The 19,764-nt window shown below is 37.2% G+C and overlaps 1 protein-coding gene across 2 annotated transcripts in view; it reads left to right on the top strand.

Moving 5' to 3' along the window:
* Lin52 (lin-52 DREAM MuvB core complex component) overlaps positions 1–19,764 on the top strand; it is a 106,578-nt gene that overhangs the window by 56,874 nt on the left and 29,940 nt on the right. The gene's annotated exons all lie outside the window — the stretch shown is intronic.

The following is a 19,764-nucleotide window of genomic DNA, read 5'->3' as shown; positions in this document are numbered from 1 at the left end:
TTGGTTCCATCCCCAGTACCAAAAAATAAAAAGGGTTAGGGATTTAGCTTATTGGTAGAGCACTAACTAACATGTACCTAATAGTACTGGGTTCAATTCCCAGTACTGGGAAAAGAAAAAAAAAACCAAAAAAACTGCTTTGCCTCCCTCATATATTGTTGATGTATAAAATAGATGCATTGGCTTTAAGGGTGCTGTGTTGATGATGGATTCTACATATGGGTTCTTCTTTGTTTTTGTACTGTTCAATTATCTTGTTTCCTCCAGTTTTCTGCCTTTAGCTATCAGGTGCCTACTGTCAAACACTGATTATTGTAGCTCCAGCAGCCATCATTAGTATATACTAGTGGACACTGCTTTAGGTGCATGGTCTCTAAAACCTCACAGCTGCTCTGTGAGTAATTTGAACCTTTGACTCTAGTTTACATTTGACAAAGATCTGGAGGAGTCACAGAGCTGTGAATCAAATCTAAACCATCTGACTCCACAGCCACTGCTTTCAGTGTATGATGCTCTGCCTGTCGTTGATGTACTTGAGTTTTGACTTTTCTCCATCTAGTATTTTAGAAGCTAGGACCATATAGTATTTTATGTATTGGATATTTATAGATATTGGTCTTCGAAGGAAAAATTGAGTATGATTTGGAATTATTATTAATGGAATCCTGATACATGCAATTACAATTTAGGAGTGGGGGAAGTTGATGCTTCTGACTTTTCTGTTTTGTCTTTAGCCAGAGCACAGGCAGATTATTTCTTGAAAATTCACTCAAGGAGAGAAAAAAAGAGTAATGTTATAAAATCTAGTGAGTGTTAATGTCTGGTTTAGATATATATCATGATTTTGTTCACAGATATACCTTTCTATTATATTTTATTTACTATTTGAACTGGTTTTCCTTTTTCTTTCTTTGTGTGTGCATGTGTTTTAGAGTGTTTTCTCCTTATTGTAATTATAAGTACATATGAACATTTCCATTTATAGCTATGTTACCTTTCAATAGTTCAAAAATATTGTTTTTAATGGAAAAGGATTTTTCAAAAGTTTAAACCCATAAATATTATTTATTCATATTTTAAACCTATAAATGTTACTTATTCATGTTTTGGTCACCTTCTGATTTACTCTATAAATTATCATTAATTATTTTTTAAACAGTTGTAAAGGGAAGTTACCATATAAACGATATTTAGTTTGCCCAACAATTAGTGTGGTATATTTTTTACAATTAATTAACCAGGAAAGTCCATATTTAATTCCGATTTCCTTAGTTTTCTCCCTGATGTCTTCTTTAGTTCTCAATCTTATCCAAATTTCTATATTACAGTTAGTGGTGGTGTCTCCTTAGGCTTCTCTAGACTATGACAGTTTATAAGATTTAATTTATTTTTTTGAGACCTGGACAGTTGTAAGGAGTACTGGTTGGGTATGTTGTAGAATGTCCCTCAGTTGGAGTTTGGTGTTTTATTGTGTTTATGGTTTTCCTTTCACTGCATGCACCAGCCCATATGGAAAGGGTGCTCTTAATCATAGTGAGCTCTGTGAGGAAGCCAGATTAGGATTTGAAAATATTGGATGTATAGAGAGCGCCAAAGATTAGCATTGACAGCCTTTGTTGGCATTGAAACATTGGCTATATATTCTTTACATTTTTAATTTTTTTTTCATAAGAAGCCAGTTTTAATTCTGATTGAGAGCAAGAGTCTAGGTGATATGATCTACTCATGTCCCTAGAATAATCTCTTTTCTAATTGCACCTGTTGGGGCAGTTAGGATGGATTTTAATGTTACTCGTAGGAGCTTTATTTAATCTGTATTGACCTTTTAACTAGTAATGGGCAATTTTGGGTGAAATGTTAATTGATTAGAATTGTAGAAATTATACACAAAGCTGTTTTGTCACTATAGCCTAGAGCAGTGTAGGATTAAAACAGGATCTGGTTTAGTTACTATTCTAAGATGAATTCTTAAGAACTATTCTTTTAGTAGTTTTGGTTTGTATTCCAGTCTGGTGTTGGGTTTAACTCTGCTAAGAATTATTGTCTTTTAAATCACTGAGGTCCTCAATTCTACTCCATTAAGGGCCACTTTTCTGCCAATCAAAATACAGAATCTTGGAGATTGATTTTTTGTTACACTGGCTAGCAATGGCTGCCTGGTGACAACATTTCCAACTCTTTTATGTAAACAGAAAGCAATCAAATAAGTACTAATCCAAGGATTATGTGGACCCAAATCTGGTGACCAGAAGAATCTCTGCAGTGTATGACCCTGGCTCTTTGCCTCCTAGTGCCAAAAGCTTCTTCCTGGAAAGCTTGCTTGCTGCTTGTGCTGCCTGTTAGATTTCAGTACGCCAAACTCAAAACGCTCCTGCAGCTCCTGAATGGAATTCAAAAAGACACTTACATTTCCATAAATAAATTAAGAATTCAGTGGTTTCTTCGGGCTAATCAGGGCAGGCTGATAAACCTTGCTAGCTGTTTAATAAATGAATTGTGACTGATTACCTATTAATATGGACGCCTCAGGAATTCACCCTGGGGGAAGCAGAGCAGTGAAATAGAGAGGGGCATGGCCCCTTGGGAAATCAGGGCTTCATGTTTGCAGCTTAAATATCTCTGTGAAGTATCAATAAGGAGGTAATTGAATTTTGAACACAAACATGAGCGCCGGATGGATGAAAGGGGGAGGGGGATCAGACTGTCTCTTCTCTGCCCCTTCATTCTCCCCTCCCTTTTTCCTTAGAGACCACTCTAGTAAAGATAGATGCTAAATCCATTAAATAAAGATTAGACTCTGTCGTAGTAGAAAATGGCAGCTTAGCTAGATCCCTGGGCAAATTGGAGCCTTTTGCAATACAGAAAATTAAAATATACATTTTTAACAAGGGTGCTATCTTGCTAGCGATAATGCCATGTTAGCTTGTGGGGTTCGCTCCTCCTTCAGATTGGCTTTTGTTTGGACAGATCACTTTCTCTTGTATTAATGCCAATCTTTTCTGTATTCCTGGAGCAGAAGGGGCTGGGTTTATTTATTTATTTTTTAAAGCTCCTGTTGAAGCCTTTTCTCTAGCATCCTGCTTGCTTGTAATCAGAGGAGTGGGAAGGAGATTAGTGTCCCATGAATTGACGGTAGATAAATGTTCCCTCCCTTTAACTGGTGGGTCCAAAAGAGCCCAATCACCTGTATTTTCAGGGATGATTGGAGACTGTACAGCTGAGCAAGAAAAGGGCTAACAGACTGAAATAAACATTGCTGTTTAGGGTATAATTTTACTTGGCTTTATTTCTGCTAGATAAGGTTATTGATTTGCTTTGTTCTTCTGTTTTAAGCCAGATAATGTCATATTAATGTGTGAAAAGAATTGGCATCATTTAGTTACAGATCATAATATTTACTCCCTGTTTAGCAATAAGAAAAAACAAACATTAACATTAAATACTTCTGTTACCTTTATGTGAACACCCAGATTTGGCTTTTTGGACTGACCCTCGTTTATATGTCAGTCTAGTTCTAATAACCCTTTTCCAAGGCTTTAGTTGGTCAGCCTATCAACAAGTATTGATTGAACATCTGTTAGGTGCCATGGTCAATGGTGAAAAAAGTCTGTCTTGTGCATCTTCAGATACTTCAAACAACAACAACAACAAACAAAGCTAATCATGTCATACTCCTGTTAATAAAGTTCTTTGGTTGCTTGGGACCTACAAGATAAAATGTAAATTCCTCTGGCCTTCACAGAAGGGTTTCCTAGCATTGGCCTAGTCTTTCTCTCTGGTTGCATCTGGAAAACTTCTGTTTATCTTTCAGGCCATTTCAAATGAGATCTTGTCATCATACAGTGTGGGTTCTACGTCTGAGGCTTTGAGGATTTACCATGGAAAAGAAAATGTACAACTTCTTGGTCTCAGTAATCAAGGACTTCGTGCATCATTTGCCAGATGGTATTGCAGATGTTCTCAGCTCTTTGTTTTGACTTCAGAGATATCTTGATGATCAAGTTTTTAATGATTTGTCCTTATGACATTCTCTTTATAATTGGAGTTTGTTTTATAGTGATGGAAGAAATCTGTCTGGTTAAGACAAGAAGTGTTTGCTCTTCCCACCATTACCAGTGTCTTAAGTTATCTTCAGAGGGAGGAAGTGGACTTACTTATAACTTATTATCACAGTGCACAAATGGCACTTAATAGTTTTGAATGCTATTTCTCAGAGCCAGATTGCCCAGAATTTCAGAATTTTCTAGGCCTTCTTATCAAAGTTATATAGATGTTTCATCCAGATGGTTAGTTTTCCTACCAGGTTTCTCTACCCTCTGCTTCCAGCCATTTCACTAGGCCTTGGAGCTCCTTCCAGCCTTATCAACAACATAGTATTGCTGGGGCCTGAGGAGTTCCATTGAAAGCCTCTGTATTCCTAGTGGTTGGATCTCAGCTATTGTAAATTACATGTTAAGCCTTATTTAACATGAATGACTTAATGCAAGTAAAATATATTTTCTTGTTTTTATCAATAAATTTCAGCATAGATTGTATGTTTTCATTTAAGTATAAGAAAAAATTTGTACTATAAATTCTCAGGTTAAATAAAATCTCAAATTATCCTTAAAATTTTTAAGTAAAATAAAGAATATCATTAACTTTATCCCTTTAAGAGAAGACTCTCCTAGTAACTTCTTTGCCTAAAGCTTTCTAGTGATCTTGGCATAGCTTTCATTAAATAAAATATCTCTTGTCTGCCTTTGTGTATACATAATACAGTATCATTAGAATTATCGGCAGCATAATCTTCCTATTTAATTGATTCAAGTTTCTATATCTATGTTTGTTTGTTTTTTTAATTTTTATTGTTGGTTGTTCAAAACATTACATAGTTCTTGATATATCATATTTCACACTTTGATTCAAGTGGGTTATGAACTCCCATTTTTACCCCATATACAGATTGTAGAATCACATCAGTTACACATCCATTGATTTACATATTGCCATACTAGTGTCTGTTGTATTCTGCTGCCTTTCCCATCCTCTACTATCCCCCCTCCCCTCCCCTCCCCTCCCCTCCCCTCCCCTCCCCTCCCCTCCCCTCTCCTCTCTCTACCCCCTCTACTGTCATTCATTTCTCCCCCTTGTATTATTTTTCCCTTTCCCCTCACTTCCTCTTGTATGTAATTTTGTATAACCCTGAGGGTCTCCTTCCATTTCCATGCAATTTCCCTTCTCTCCCTTTCCCTCCCACCTCTCATCCCTGTTTAATGTTAATCTTCTTCTCATGCTCTTCGTCCCTACTCTGTTCTTAGTTACTCTCCTTATATCAAAGAAGACATTTGGCATTTGTTTTTTAGGGATTGGCTAGCTTCACTTAGCATAATCTGCTCTAATGCCATCCATTTCCCTGCAAATTCTATGATTTTGTCATTTTTTAATGCAGAATAATACTCCATTGTGTATAAATGCCACATTTTTTTTATCCATTCGTCTATTGAAGGGCATCTAGGTTGGTTCCACGTCTTGCTATTGTGAATTGTGCTGCTATGAACATCGATGTAGCAGTGTCCCTGTAGCATGCTCTTTTTAGGTCTTTAGGGAATAGACCTTGAAGGGGAATAGCTGGGTCAAATGGTGGTTCCATTCCCAGCTTTCCAAGAAATCTCCATACTGCTTTCCAAATTGGCTGCACCAATTTGCAGTCCCACCAGCAATGTACAAGTGTACCCTTTTCCCCACATCCTTGCCAGCACTTGTTGTTGTTTGACTTCCTAATGGCTGCCAATCTTACTGGAGTGAGATGGTATCTTAGGGTGGTTTTGATTTGCATTTCTCTGACAGCTAGAGATGGTGAGCATTTTTTCATGTACTTGTTGATTGATTGTATGTCCTCCTCTGAGAAGTGTCTATGTTTGTAATGCTCAAGAGTTTGTCTTATTCAGGCAGACTTCATAACATGGTTCCTTTTTTCCCCACATTTTTTATTGGGGCATTATTGTTGTACATAATGATGGGATTTACTGTTTATATATATATATATAAAACAATATGTTATAATATAACAATATAATTTGGCCAATATCACTCCTCAGCATTTTCCCCCACCCTCCTTACCCCTCCCATCCTCTAGTACCTTTCCTCTGCTGATTTCCCTTTGATTTTCATGAGATCTCTCACCCCCACCTTTCTTTGCTTTTTTTCCTCTCTAGATTCCACATATGAGAGAAAATATATGTGACTCCTAACCTTCTGCATTTGGTTTGTTTCACTTACCATGAAAGACATAATTTCCTTTTTCTTTATGACTGAATAAAATTCCTTTGTGTATTTGTGCCACATTTTCTTTATCATTCATCTGTTGATGGACACCTAGGACAATTCCAAAGTTTACCTATTGTGAATTGTGCTGCTATAAAAATTGGTATGCATGTATCGCTATATTGTGATGATTTTAATTCTTTAGGATAAATACTGAGGAGTGGTATAGCTTGGTGATATGGTGGTCCCAATACCTCGTCTTCTGAGGAACCTCCATACTGATTTTCATAGTGGTTGTATTAATTTCCAGTCCTACCAACAGTGTTAAAGTGTTCCTTTTTCTCCACATCCTCTTCAGCATTTATTATTTGTATTCTTTTTTTTTTTTAGTTGTAGATGGACACAGTTTTATTTATTTATTTATTTGTTTTTATGTGGTGCTGAGGATTGAACCCACAGCCTCACACCTGCAAGGCAAGTGCTCTACTACTGAGCTATAGCCCCAACCCCTATTGTTTGTATTCTTGATGACTGCTATTCTGACTGATGTGAGAGAAAATCTTTTTTTTTTTAATGGATAATGTTTATTTTTTTATTTGTTTATTTTTTATTTTTTTTTAAGAGAGAGTGAGAGAGAGAGAATTTTAATATTTATTTTTTAGTTATCGGCGGACACAACATCTTTGTTTGTATGTGGTGCTGAGGATCGAACCCGGGCCGCACGCATGCCAGGCAAGTGCACTACCGCTTGAGCCACATCCCCAGCCCGAGATAAAATCTTATAGCATGTTCTTAACTGGAGGTTACAAGTCTTCTGAAATTATAAACAAAATTTTATGTGTGTGCAGAATATCCAAAGCTATTATCAGACTTTTAAAAAGAACTCTGTTATGTATTAAATTGTGTCCCCAAAATGCTGTGCTGATATCTAGTATTACCTCTAGTATTCCAGAATATGAACTTACTTGGTGATAGGGCTTTTACAGAGGTAATCAAACTAAGGTCCTTAGTGTGGGCCCTTAAGTCATGCAGTATGACTTGTATTCTTATATAAATTGAGAACTTGTATACTGAAACAGACATGCATAGAGGGAAACCAGTGTGAAAAGATACAGAGCTATCTGCAAGCCAAGGAAGAAAGCCTAGAGCAGATCCTTTCCTCAGAGCCATCAGAAGGAGCTACCCCTGCAAACACCTTGATTTTGAACTTCTGACCTCCAGAACTGTGAGAAAATAGAATTCTGTTGTTAAGCAACTCAGTTTGTGGCACTTTGTTACATCAGTCCTCTATCAATTGGGGTGTTTTTGTGTGCAGATTGCAGAAAACTCAACTAAAATAGCTTAAAGGATAAAGATGTTCCATGTAACAAATAGTCTAGAGGTACTTCGGTTTCAGGATTGGTTGACTCGGTGACTCAGCATTATCCTAGAAGATCCCTGTTAGTTAACATCTTTCTGCTGTGCCACCTTCAGTGAACTCTGCTCCCTCTTTCGTTGACTTCCTTCATAGTTGCAGAATGGTTGCTATAGTTTTAAATATTAGATGCTGAAACAATATTCTGAAATAGAAAAGGGAATTGTGTTTCTTCCCTTTGCATCTTGTCACTGGAAGCCCTAAAACTCTGCAACATTCCTCTTATATACAATTGAATGGTGTCGGTCACGTTCTTATACCTAAACCAAACCGTAGAGGAATGAGACTATCATTATTGGCTTAGAGGAACAAATAAGGACTTGTCCTCCAGGGTTGGAAAGATCCCAGACTCCTCTAAGTACGTGATTACCCTATGTCTGAATAAAACCAGGGTTTTATTAATAAAGATTAAGGAGAGCTAGGGATGTAGCTCAGAGGTAGAACACTTGCCTAGCCCTGAAGGGGGAAAAATAGGTAGGTAGGTGTGTGTGTGTGTGTGTGTGTGTGTGTGTGTGTGTGTGTGTGTAAAGATATATATATTCTCATATATATATATATATATATATATATATATATATATATATATATATATATAACCAACTCTGTCTGCCAAACTCTGACCTCCAAAAGGTTAAGGACCACTGTTTTTAAGATAGGCAGTGTTTCAAAACTAAACCCTGTTCATATATCAAGACAATCACTCATGTTTAAGAGTTTGTAGATTTTTTTTAAATATAGTCATTCAGTAAATATATAAGTGTCTACTATGCAGAGCTCTGGGTTATAAAGAACATTCTTATGCTTAAAGCTACAGTGTCTTAGAGGGTGCTAGGGAAGGGTACTCATCTCAGGATCAGATAAAGTACAATAATCTTGAACTTTAAGATTGAGCAGTGAGAAAGAGAGAGAGAGGTATTTCTGAACAGAGTGGTAAGGAATAATCTGCGCATAAACTGCTGTAAATACGAAAACCTAAAGCATGCTCTGTTTAGGAGAACTGCTGAGTAAGCGGTTAGGAGATGAATATGGAAATCTAAAGAAGGATTCTGATCATGCATGTGAGGCAAGGTGTTATCCCGAAGGCTTTATGTGGCCAGTGAAGAATGAAAAGCGGGGAAGTGACATTGACCTTTTCTTAAGAAGATCCCTGACAGATGGTTAAGGACAGAGCCTGTAGACTGATTTCACAGTATTTCTCTCCCTCCCTTTTAAAAAGTGTCCCACACATTATAGGTGCTCATGCCTAGTGGGCGGCTAGAGTCTGGAGACTGGTTTTAGAATATGTAATGATGCAGGAGTTATGGTTCTTACCTGAGTAGGTTTTTTTTTAATATAACTTTATTTTATTTATTTATTTTTATGTGGTGCCGAGGATGGAACCCAGTGCCTCACAGGTGCTAGGCAAGCACACTACTACTGAGCCACAACCCCAGCCTCGGAGTCATTTTTTATTGTTTGTATTAATCAGAACAGAAAGTGTACAAAAAGTACTATTTGGGTCTGGGAGAGATTTGTTTTTAACATGTTGATCTTGTTTGCACTTGGAGCATTCTACAAACATAATTTCTTTCTTTCTTTCTTTTTTTTTTTTTATGGGGGATGGTACCTGAAATTGAAGCCAGTGGTGTTCTATCCCTGGGCTACATTTTCAGCCCTTTTATTTTTTATTTTGAGGTAGGGTCTTGCTAAATGGCTGAGACTTTGAACTTGCAAACTTCTTGCCTCAACCTCCTGAGTCACTGGTATACAGATGTGTGCCACTACATCTAGCAATGTCATCACTTTACTTAGCTAAATATGGGTTTACTAAACAGTTTAGACATTTCCAAATATTGTATGCTCCTTCAGCTACTTATAGATATACTCCATCATATACAAATATATTTTTATTATTGACCACTAACATTTCCTGATATGTGCCTGGTACTGTGCCCAACTCTTTATCCACATCCTGATAATACTTTTGTGAAATAGCTATTATTACCTCACTGGACCTAGGGAGAAAGATAGGATTATTTGCCCAAGGTTACATATGTATTAAATGACAGAGCCAGGACCAAAACTCAGGCCTGAGTGATTCCAGAGCCTCTGCTCCTGAATGTGTCTGCTGAGGGTGGCCTTAGTCCTCTTATCATGGTGGCTAGGGAAAGGTTTTGGTCCTGGCCTGGGTACTCTGCTGAGGTTAGCTTAGCGATACCATGAATTTGTTACTTCTTAAGGCCAAATAATTGCTAGAAAGAAGCCTGAATCAGTATATCCATATGGGTAGGGTGGAGGAAGAGCTTAATCCAGGCCCTCCTTTGTTAAATTGCAACTTGCTAGTATTTTTAGAGCCCTGAATTTCTCAAGAAAATCATACCCAGGGACCACTTTTGATTGGAGAAGGCAATTTGAGAACAAGCCCCAGACCATCTTCTGTCCCATAACAAGAAATTATGACAGTTCATTCCCTCAAGAACAGATCCCATGCAGGGATTGAAGCAAATTCCTAGTTTAGCATGGCTTCCTGTGGAAGGCTGTGCTTGGCTCCTAGATTAGGTAATTCCTGTCTCTTCTCCCATGTTCAGTGTACATGTACCACAAGCACTTTCTGCTCCCCTTTTCCTCACTCAGTGTTACAGTTACTTGTTAGAATGTCTTCTGTGCTTCCTTCTGGGTCCCCACTATGCTGCTAAGAAAGCAAGAGGAAGGAAGAGCCCAATCTCTGGCTTTCAACGATCTCTTTATGAAGGCCTAAGTGATATCTCACCAAAAAGCTCAGTTTGCTGCTGATACTATTGCTGCTTTTGCTTCTGTCTCTGCCTCTGTGTATTTGGAAATGCTTAAATCCACATATAAAGGAAATGCTGGTACTAGCTCAAGCTTCTATATGATATAGTAATGTATAGGATTATTTTTAAACCCAAACCATGCTGTTGATGGAACCTAGGGCCTCATGCAAGCAAGGCAGTCACTCAACCACGGAACCACATCTCTGGCCCTTAGAGTTTATAATTTCTGTAGACTAAATGTAATTAGACCCTCAAAGGTAGCTGGTCTTCTAACCCCTGATAAAAACTTTATGTAATCTCATATATGTACAGAGGTTTTGAGATCTCTAGGTGAAAATTATTTTTATAATATTTCTAGGAAAGGGAGAGTTTAGCTTTTGAAAAGATCTTCTGGACATTTTTTTCACTATGGTGAATCTTTTATACCTTAGGCCATACTGTTTTTCACACAAATCCTTTCTAGTTAATGTTGACTAAAATTAATTAACTTACTCTTTACTCTCCCAAGCACTAATGGAAACACTGGATTATAACCAATCTAATACCCTCTGGACATTCTATCAGACACTTTGCTCAATGTGATTTAAGGCAGTTTATAATCACTCCTTGCAGTCTTGAGGCCAGTTTTCAATTCATGAGACTCATATATCCTGGATAGTTTTAATTAATTTTGCAAGGAAGATGCCAGGAGAAGCAGTATTAAATGTTTTCTTATAATCAGGTTATTTCATCCATTGGGTTCTTGTCAGCCACTGATCTTATAATTTTATCACAACAAAATACAAGAGTTTTTCTGATATAACTTTTTTTTTTTTAAACTTTTGTTCTTCGGTGCTTAGGTACTCATGGTTTGGGTAACCTTGTATTTATGATTGTCTTATTCAGAATTGATGTTAAGGAATTTCTCTAGTTTATAACAGTAACTCGTAGAATTCATTTTTAGTATTAGGATTCAGGGATAGGCTTTAATTGGTATCACATTGTGTTCTATTTATTTGGTCTTTGGGGTGGTTATATAAGCTGGAATCCAGTCAGCAGTAATTTGAATGGGGGAAATTTAAAATATTGTTAACTAGGTGAAAGGTAATTAACTTCTAAAAGGATTAAAAAAAAAAAAAAAAAAGACTGTAAGGTGTATGGAGGTGGCAACTGCAAAAAGCCACCAGCCCTTAGGGTGGTGAACAACAGAGGAACTTGCTTACTTCACTTCGCAAGAGTCAAACCTCTGGAGAAGACATGCTGCTGCAGGATATGCTGCCCATTGCCAGAAGGTGCTGTGGGTATTGCAGGAGCAGCCTGCCCTGTGGTGGTAAAGAATCTTTGTTAAGAAAGCCTGAATTATTTTTTAATTTATTTTTTAAAATTCTAGTTTGTTATATATGACAGCAGAATGCATTCAATTCATAATACATACATAGAGAACAATTTTTCATGTCTCTGGTTGTACACAAAGTAGAGTCACACTATTCATATCTTCAGGATAATGATGTCAATCTCATTCCACCATCTTTCCTACCTCCATACTCCTTCCCTTCCCCTCCCTCCCCTTTGCCCTATCTAAAGTTCCTTCATTCCTCCCATGCTCCGCCCCCCAATCCCCATTATGGATCAGCATCCTCATATCAGAGAAAATATTTGACATTTGGCTTTTGGGGATGGGCTTACTTCACTTAGCATAATATTCTCCAACTCCATCCACTTACCTTCGAATGCCATGATGGTATTCTCTTTTAATGCTGAGTAATATTCCATTATGTATGTATACCAATATATATTATCTATTCATCTACTGAAGGGCATCTAGGTTGGTTCTACAACTTTGCTGTTGTGAATTGTGCTGCTATAAACATTGATGTGGCTGTGTCCCTGTACTTGATTTCATTTCTTGCACTGTACTACACTGTTTTTAAGTCCTTTGGGTATAAACTGAGGAGTGGGATAGCTGGGTGAAATGGTGATTCCATTCCCAGTTTTCCAAGGAATCTTCATACTGCTTTTCATATTGTCTGCAACAATTAACAGTCCCAACAGCAATGTATGAGTGTGCCTTTTTCCCCACATCCTCGCCAACACTTTTTGTTGTTTCTATTTTTAATAGTTGCCATTCTGACTGGAGTGAGATGAAATCTTAGAGTAGTTTTAACTTGCATTTCTTTAATTGCTAGAGATGCTGAAAAATTTTTCATCTATTTGTTGATTGATTGTATATTCTCTTCTGCAAATTATCTGTTTCAGTTCCCTGGCCTATTTATTGATTGGGTTATTTGTTTTTTTGCTGTTAAGATTTTTGAGTTCTTTATATATCCTGGAGATCAGTGCTGTGTCTGATGTGCATGTGGTAAAAGTTTGCTCCCATTCTGTAGGCTCTCTATTCACCTCACTGATTTTTTCTTTTGCAGAGAAGAAGCTTTTTAATTTGAATCCATCCCATTTATTAATTCTTGATTTCATTTCTTGCACTATAGGAGTTTTATTAAGGAAGTCGGGGCCTAATCCAACATGATGGAGATTTGGGCCTACTTTTTCTTCTATTAGGCGCGGGGTCTCTGGTTTAAGTCCTAAATCCTTGATCCACCTTGAACTGAGTTTTGTGCATGGTGAGAAATAGGGGTTTAATTTCATTTTGCCTGCAACTGAATTATGAGGACCACCATTGCCAAGATAAACATTGCTAGGACCCCTGTATGCCAACCTGCTTGTCACTGCACCAAAAATCCACACACTGCTAGAAGAGAAAATGCCTTCTTGCTTCAGCCATGCAGTCTCCCTCCAGAGCTCTGTTTGGGCAAAAATTAATATGGAACCAGCTGGCATAAGAGAAATACAGCGTGCTGCCAGGTCTTACTTAGGTATTACAAAGCAGTGCAAAGAAGGGTGAATTAGGGGCTGGGAGACAACAAATGAATAACTGAGCCAGTGAATAAAAGCTTTATGTAAATTTCAGTCTTAAAAAGTAAGTAAATTCATTTTCAAAGATGATAGGTTCTATTTCAAATTGTTTCTCTCTTTTTATTCTTAAATACATGACAGAATGTATTTTGACATATTATACATGTGTGGAGTATAACTTCCCATTTTTCTGGTTGTACATGATATAGAGTTACATTGATCATGTATTCATATATGAACATAGCAAAGTTACGTCCAGTTTATTCTACTGTCTTTTCTATTCCCATTCCTCCTCCCTTCCCTTCATTCCCCTTTATGTAATTTAATGGACTTCTATTCTGCACCCCCACACCCCCGCCTCCTTATTGTATGTTAGCATCCTCATATCAGAGAGAATATTTGGCCTTTGGGATTGGCTTATTTCACTTAGCACTATAGTCTCCAGTTCCTTCCATTTACCAGTAAATGCCATAATTTCATTCTACTTTATGACTGAGTAATATTGTTTATTCTGTCTTTTGTGTGTGTGTGTAAGTGTGTGTGTGGTATTGGGGATTGGAGGCAGGGCCTTGCACATGCTAGGAAAGTGTTCTACCATCCCTTTTAAAAAAAATGATTTTTGAGAATAGGATCTCTCTAATTCACTCAGGCTGGCCTCAAATTTGTGATCTTCCTGCCTCAGCCACCTAAGCAACTGAAATTACAGGTGCATGCCACCAAGTTCAGCAGTTTATTTCTCTTAAAGCAAGGTACATCGGTAACTTCTGCACTTGGCTAGGTAGCTCTCACCATCCAGACAGTGCTGCCTGAGCCACTGATTTGTAAATGCCCCTCCCATTCTTTTGACTACCTTTCATAAAGGGATTTATAAATATTATTCAGTAAATATTGCTAAGAGCCAAGTATATGATGCATGGCATTTTTGGTCGAAAGGTGACGCCAGCTAGCCATTGAGATGATATGATTATGTTAAGATTTGCATTCATATGGATATTGGATTCCTGCTGTTCACCTAGGCCAGCTACGGGACTCCTGGAGAGTTCCCATTGGTTGGGGAAGTACAGTAGGAGGGAGTTCCGGGGGAGGAGCGCTCTCTGCGGTTCCGAGAGGAGGCCGCGTGGGTGGAAAAAATCTTCCCGGGCGGTACCGGACATTGGCGGCAGTTTCAAAAAATAAACTTTGTTCCTGCTTGAGTGGCTCGTGATTTTGTGCCCAGCCAGACTGCGGCAAAATATGTTTTAACAGATTTTCAAAATTAAATAATTCATAGTATGGGAAGATAACAAAGTAAGAATGTGATTAAAAGATGACTCCCTAACTTCTTTCACATTGACTTTTCCTCTGTGATTTCTCTCCTTTAACCATTTCATTTTTCTTAAACTCTTATTCTCTCTCAACTTTTGGTCACTTTGAACTCCTCTGTTCTTGTCTTCTTTTTTTCTTATGACCATTTTTTGTTCTTAATTGTTAAGTATACTTGTCTTCCCCAGTAAATTGTAAGGCTTTTGAATCAGGGACCATATAATAATATAAATATTATTGCCTTTTTATGTTATGAAACAGTATTGTACAAAAGCCTATTGGATAGATGGAATCATTTTATATTCACAGAATAAAAAACAGAAACACAACTTCCAAGGTATTCAGAGAATAGATAGGTTCTTGCCCATTCTTTTCTCATTGCTACCTTTGCAGAAGCTATCAACAATCTATAAATTGTCTTTTATTCTCCAGGAGTATAACAGAAGGAAAAATAATAATCTCATGTAGGAATGCAAAAACAAAAATAGGAATAGGAAAATGCCAGAACGATTATAGTCAAGGAGAAAGCTGCAAGTATCTGAAGTGGAGAATAAATATGGGGAGGGTTTGCATATAGGTTGATAATGGTTTAAAGCTTTTTTTTTTTTTTTTAAGATGTTTGCTTTCCTTCCCTTCTTTCTACTTCTTTCTCAAATCGTACTGAAACAATTGAAAGAAAAAAAGGAGAGAATAGGAAAGATGACACTGCAGCAGAGTTTTTGAAGCTGGAAAGTATATGAACTTAGCAGACCTATGAAAAACAATACTGAAGGGAGGAAAGTCAAGTGCTGAGCCAGTTCACAGCGGCCAAAAGGCTGAGACTAGGTGGAAGAGGCGGGTGGCTTAAGTAAGGAGGAAGTTAATCTGTTCTTCTAAAACAGATATTTAGGCACTGATGGTAGAAGTTCTCCAGCAGACAACCAGTCCTGCTGCAGCTCACAGTCAACAAGCTGGGATCTTGTCCTCACTGTTTTCAAGCAGCGTCTTTGTCCCCTGTTTACATGGGGAGTAAAAACAAAGATTACCAATGTTGGAGAAAAGCCCCATCATGAAAAATAAAGAAAAAAAGGCAACACATGGAAAAAATAACTTGGAGGAAACAGACTCTGCATCCAGGAAGATGAAATTGATAAATTTCATGATAAAATCTCAATATCTTAAAATGCAGATGGCAGTCAGACATAGATTCTGTGGTAGAGTGAAATACTATAGAGCAAACAAAGCAAACTATAAAGCCCCAGGAAAACAAGAAAATTTGCCAGAAAGGAAAATAATTGTAGTTTATTTTACTACATGTCGCTGCTATAAATAGTGTTTAGATAATCATAATAATGTAGAAACTGAATACTGACCTAAATGAACATATATAGTTATACACTGCCTATGACCTTTTGGTCAGCAATGGACTGCATATACAACATCACACAAGATGATTATGGAGCTGAAAACCTTCTGTCACCTAGGGATATCGTGGCCATCATAGCGTCATAACAGTGTGCATTGCTTATATGTTTGTGGTGATGTCATCTAGGGATATCATGGCCATCATAGCATCACAACAATATGCATTGCTTATATGTTTGTGGTGATGCTACTGCAAACTGTCGGTAGGATAAAAATATAGCACAGCGGCTGGGGCTGGGGCTGGGGCTCAGCGATAGCGAGCTCATCTGGCTCATGCGAGGCTCTGGGTTCAATCCTCAGCACCACATAAAAATAAATAAAAATGAAGATATTGTGTCCAACTACAAGTAAAAAATAAATATTTAAAAAAATATAGCACAAACTAGGTAGAGTGCATAATACTTGGCAATGATAATAAAGGACCGAATTACTATTTTAGGTATTTCTATATTAAACTTTTAATCATTATTTTAGGGTATGCTCCTACTTATAAGAAAAAAAGTTTACTGTGATTCAGTGTGTCATGTTACATTAGCAGTGCTCTGGTACATCTTTATTTACTATGTCTCTTGATTACATCATGCTTGATTTAATCTCATGTTATTTTGTTCATTGTGACCCTAGGGGCAGTAGCCTACACTAAATAGCTCAGGTATATAGTACGCCATACCACCTAGGTTTGTGAAAGTACACTCTAGTGTTATTTACACAATGATGATGTCACTTAACAAAGCATCTCTTGGGATGTGTCCTTGTTAAGATACACATGGCTGTAGAACTCTGAGGGGATAGGAGATGGGTGCTTGCACGTGTTTTGTAAGGAATTAAGGTAGGAGGGTGGGTAGAGAAAGTTAAACCATCATTTTCTAGCCAGGCACGGTGGGGCATGCCTGTAATCCCAGCAGCTCAGGAGGCTGAGACAAGAGGATCATGAGTTCAAAGCCAGCCTCAGCAAAAGCTAAGTAACTCAATGAGACCCTGTCTCTAATAAAATACAAATATTGGGCTGGGGATATGGCTCAGTGGTTGAGCCATATTCACCTGAGTTCAATCCCTGGACACCCCCTGCCTCAAAAAATAAAAACCATCACTTTCTGTTCTTTTGTGAGGTAAATAGATAATGCCACAAATTGAAAAATCAAGAAATAATACAGGGAGGCTGGGGTTGTGGCTTAGTGTTAGAATGCTTACCTAGCATGTATGAGGCACTGGGTTCAATTCTTAGCACCGCATATAAATAAATGAATAAAATAAAGGTCCATCAACGTCTACAAAAAGTATATTAAAAAAAAAGTAGTACAGGCATGTTATTTAGTTATTGAGAGACATGGAAGTAATCTTTATAGATAATGCCTCAAATCAAGAAATCAAGAAGTAATACAGGCATGTTATTTAGTTATTAGAGTCAGAAGTAATATAATCAGCTAAATAGGGTGAACATGATTATCATCAGGCAGGAGTTAATGGGAGCTGTGGTTTTTCCTAACAAACCTTAAAGAATTATTTTGAATACATATATAACTTTATTGTTAAAACATATATATTATTTCATTGTCAAAAATAGGTGAAGTAGGTAATACAGAGGACAGAGAAGGTAGATTTTGTAATATTTAGAGAGTTTAAATAACATTTAATAGCAAAATGAATGGAAATCAAAATAGACAAAATGTGAATAAATAGGCCAAAATAAAAGATGTCTATCTTTCTTTATGTAAAAAGAAGCTATAATTACTTTGAATTAAAATGTGATTGCTTATATTTTCAGTTTTTATAATATAAAATCTGTGTGCCCAAACTTTATTGCAATCCAAAATAAATAACTCAGTTTGTGGATGAGCAGCAATTGTATTTCCATCCAGTGATGGGAAGTAGAGCCCAAAATTCAAGCCATTAGCAATATGTTGGTGACAAACTTTGATTAAGGAATTTCACTCCTTCCCATCTTTTATCTCTTGATTAAAGTGATACTTTTTTCCCAGTATTTAGTTGGATCATAATCAGCTGGAAAAAAAATAGAAATCTATGGTAATTCCATTATTAGGGCCCTCTAAAATATTGACCTCTGGTAGCTAACAGGTTTTGGTAGGCAGAATTTTACTTTTATAATGTGGCATTGAATTGTACATGTAGCATTAAGTCTGGGTGATCTCTCTGGGGAGAATGGAATTGATGCATCCTTTTTCTGCCAGTCCCAGGTGGCCTATCAGGAGAGCAGGTGTTGCTTGGATGATGCCTGCATTCAGGAGTCATAGTGCAAATCTGATGAAGGCATATATTCCCCAAACCACTCAGGCTAGTGTCTCTCCTGGGGAAGAGGCTAACATTGGCCTTGTATGCTTAGAAAAAGAAGCAAAGAAGAAGAAGAAAAATAAAGAAAAACTAATTATCAACCTAAAGCAAATGTCATTCAGCTCAAATCCCTGAAGGATAAAGGCGTAGGTGACAAATGTTGCTAGAGAGAGGGCTGAGCTGTCGCTTGTTTTTTTAATGGATCATCCATGGTTGACCATAGAATCACATGCTATTTCATCTTATTGTGTGTTGGATCTGAAGAAATACTGAATATCTGTAAGCTTAAAAGAATTGTACACTTTACATAAATCCTTTGGATTGAAACATAATCCTAGTGTCAGGGAGGATGATAAAAGACAGCTCTCTGTTAACTTAGTTGTCCCTTACTCTTCATCTTTTTTTTACTTACTTTTGATTAGACTCCATACATCTCATTTTGTCTGCCTTGACTCTGGGCGTTGATCCACATGTCCCATTCCAGAGGGCAGTTGGGAACAAAGAGGAGAAGTTAGAGAAGTTGGGGTTTTGTCGGGGGGGTTGGTCGGTTTGCCACAGTGTTAAAGAAGGATTTCCCAAATGTTCAGAATTACACGGACTCTCAAAAAGTGCCAAATTCTTCTGCATTGGGAATGTTCAGGTAGAACTCTGTGACTGGATGCTAAGGATTAGGGGGGAGCACACAAGTTAACTAACCTTAGATACTCTTATATATTCCTAAGAAATAAAGAATCTATTCTTTTTGCTTTCAACAAAAGGTCTACAAAATAAGTAGTCACCATGTTGAATTGTTCCATTCTTAAAATGTTTCTGTTTGCTATAGTCCTTACTGTTACAAATAACAGTGGTTATTTGTTAATGTGGATAGCAATTTTTTTTTAATTCTAATTTGTTATACATGACAGCAGAATGCATTTTAATTCATATTACACATATAGAGCACAATTTTTGATATCTCTGGTTGTACACAAAGTAGAATTACACCATTTATGTCTTCATATGTGTACTTAGGGTAATGATGTCCATCTCATTCCACTGTCTTTCCTACTGGGGATAGCTATGTTATTGGTACTTTGCCTTTAATAGGAAAATTAACAAGTTTTTTAAAATAACATTTAGAGTAAATACTCTTAATTTGAAGCCTGAACGACTTAGATAATAGGAAAAATTTCTGGATGAAGAGAGATGTTACTATTTGGAGGGAAGTATGAACAGTATTATTGACCTTTGAAAGTAAATTTTTTTGTTTGTTTTTTGAGACAGCTTCTTGCTTTATTGCCCAGGCTGACCCCAAATTCCTGTCCTCTAAGAGTTCTCCTGCCTCAGCCTCCCTTATGATGGGGACTATAGGCGTGCTCCACCGTGCCCAGCTAGAATTTTTGAGATCTTTATGAGCTATTCATTCATTACACTTTCACAGAATGCCCCAATAATTATATAAATTGCTTT

Source organism: Marmota flaviventris, chromosome 2, assembly GCF_047511675.1.
Source record: "Marmota flaviventris isolate mMarFla1 chromosome 2, mMarFla1.hap1, whole genome shotgun sequence".
In the NCBI taxonomy this organism is placed as follows: Eukaryota; Metazoa; Chordata; class Mammalia; order Rodentia; family Sciuridae; genus Marmota; species Marmota flaviventris.
The sequence above is the reverse complement of the archived record's forward strand: the minus strand, read 5'-3'. Positions and strand labels throughout refer to the sequence as shown.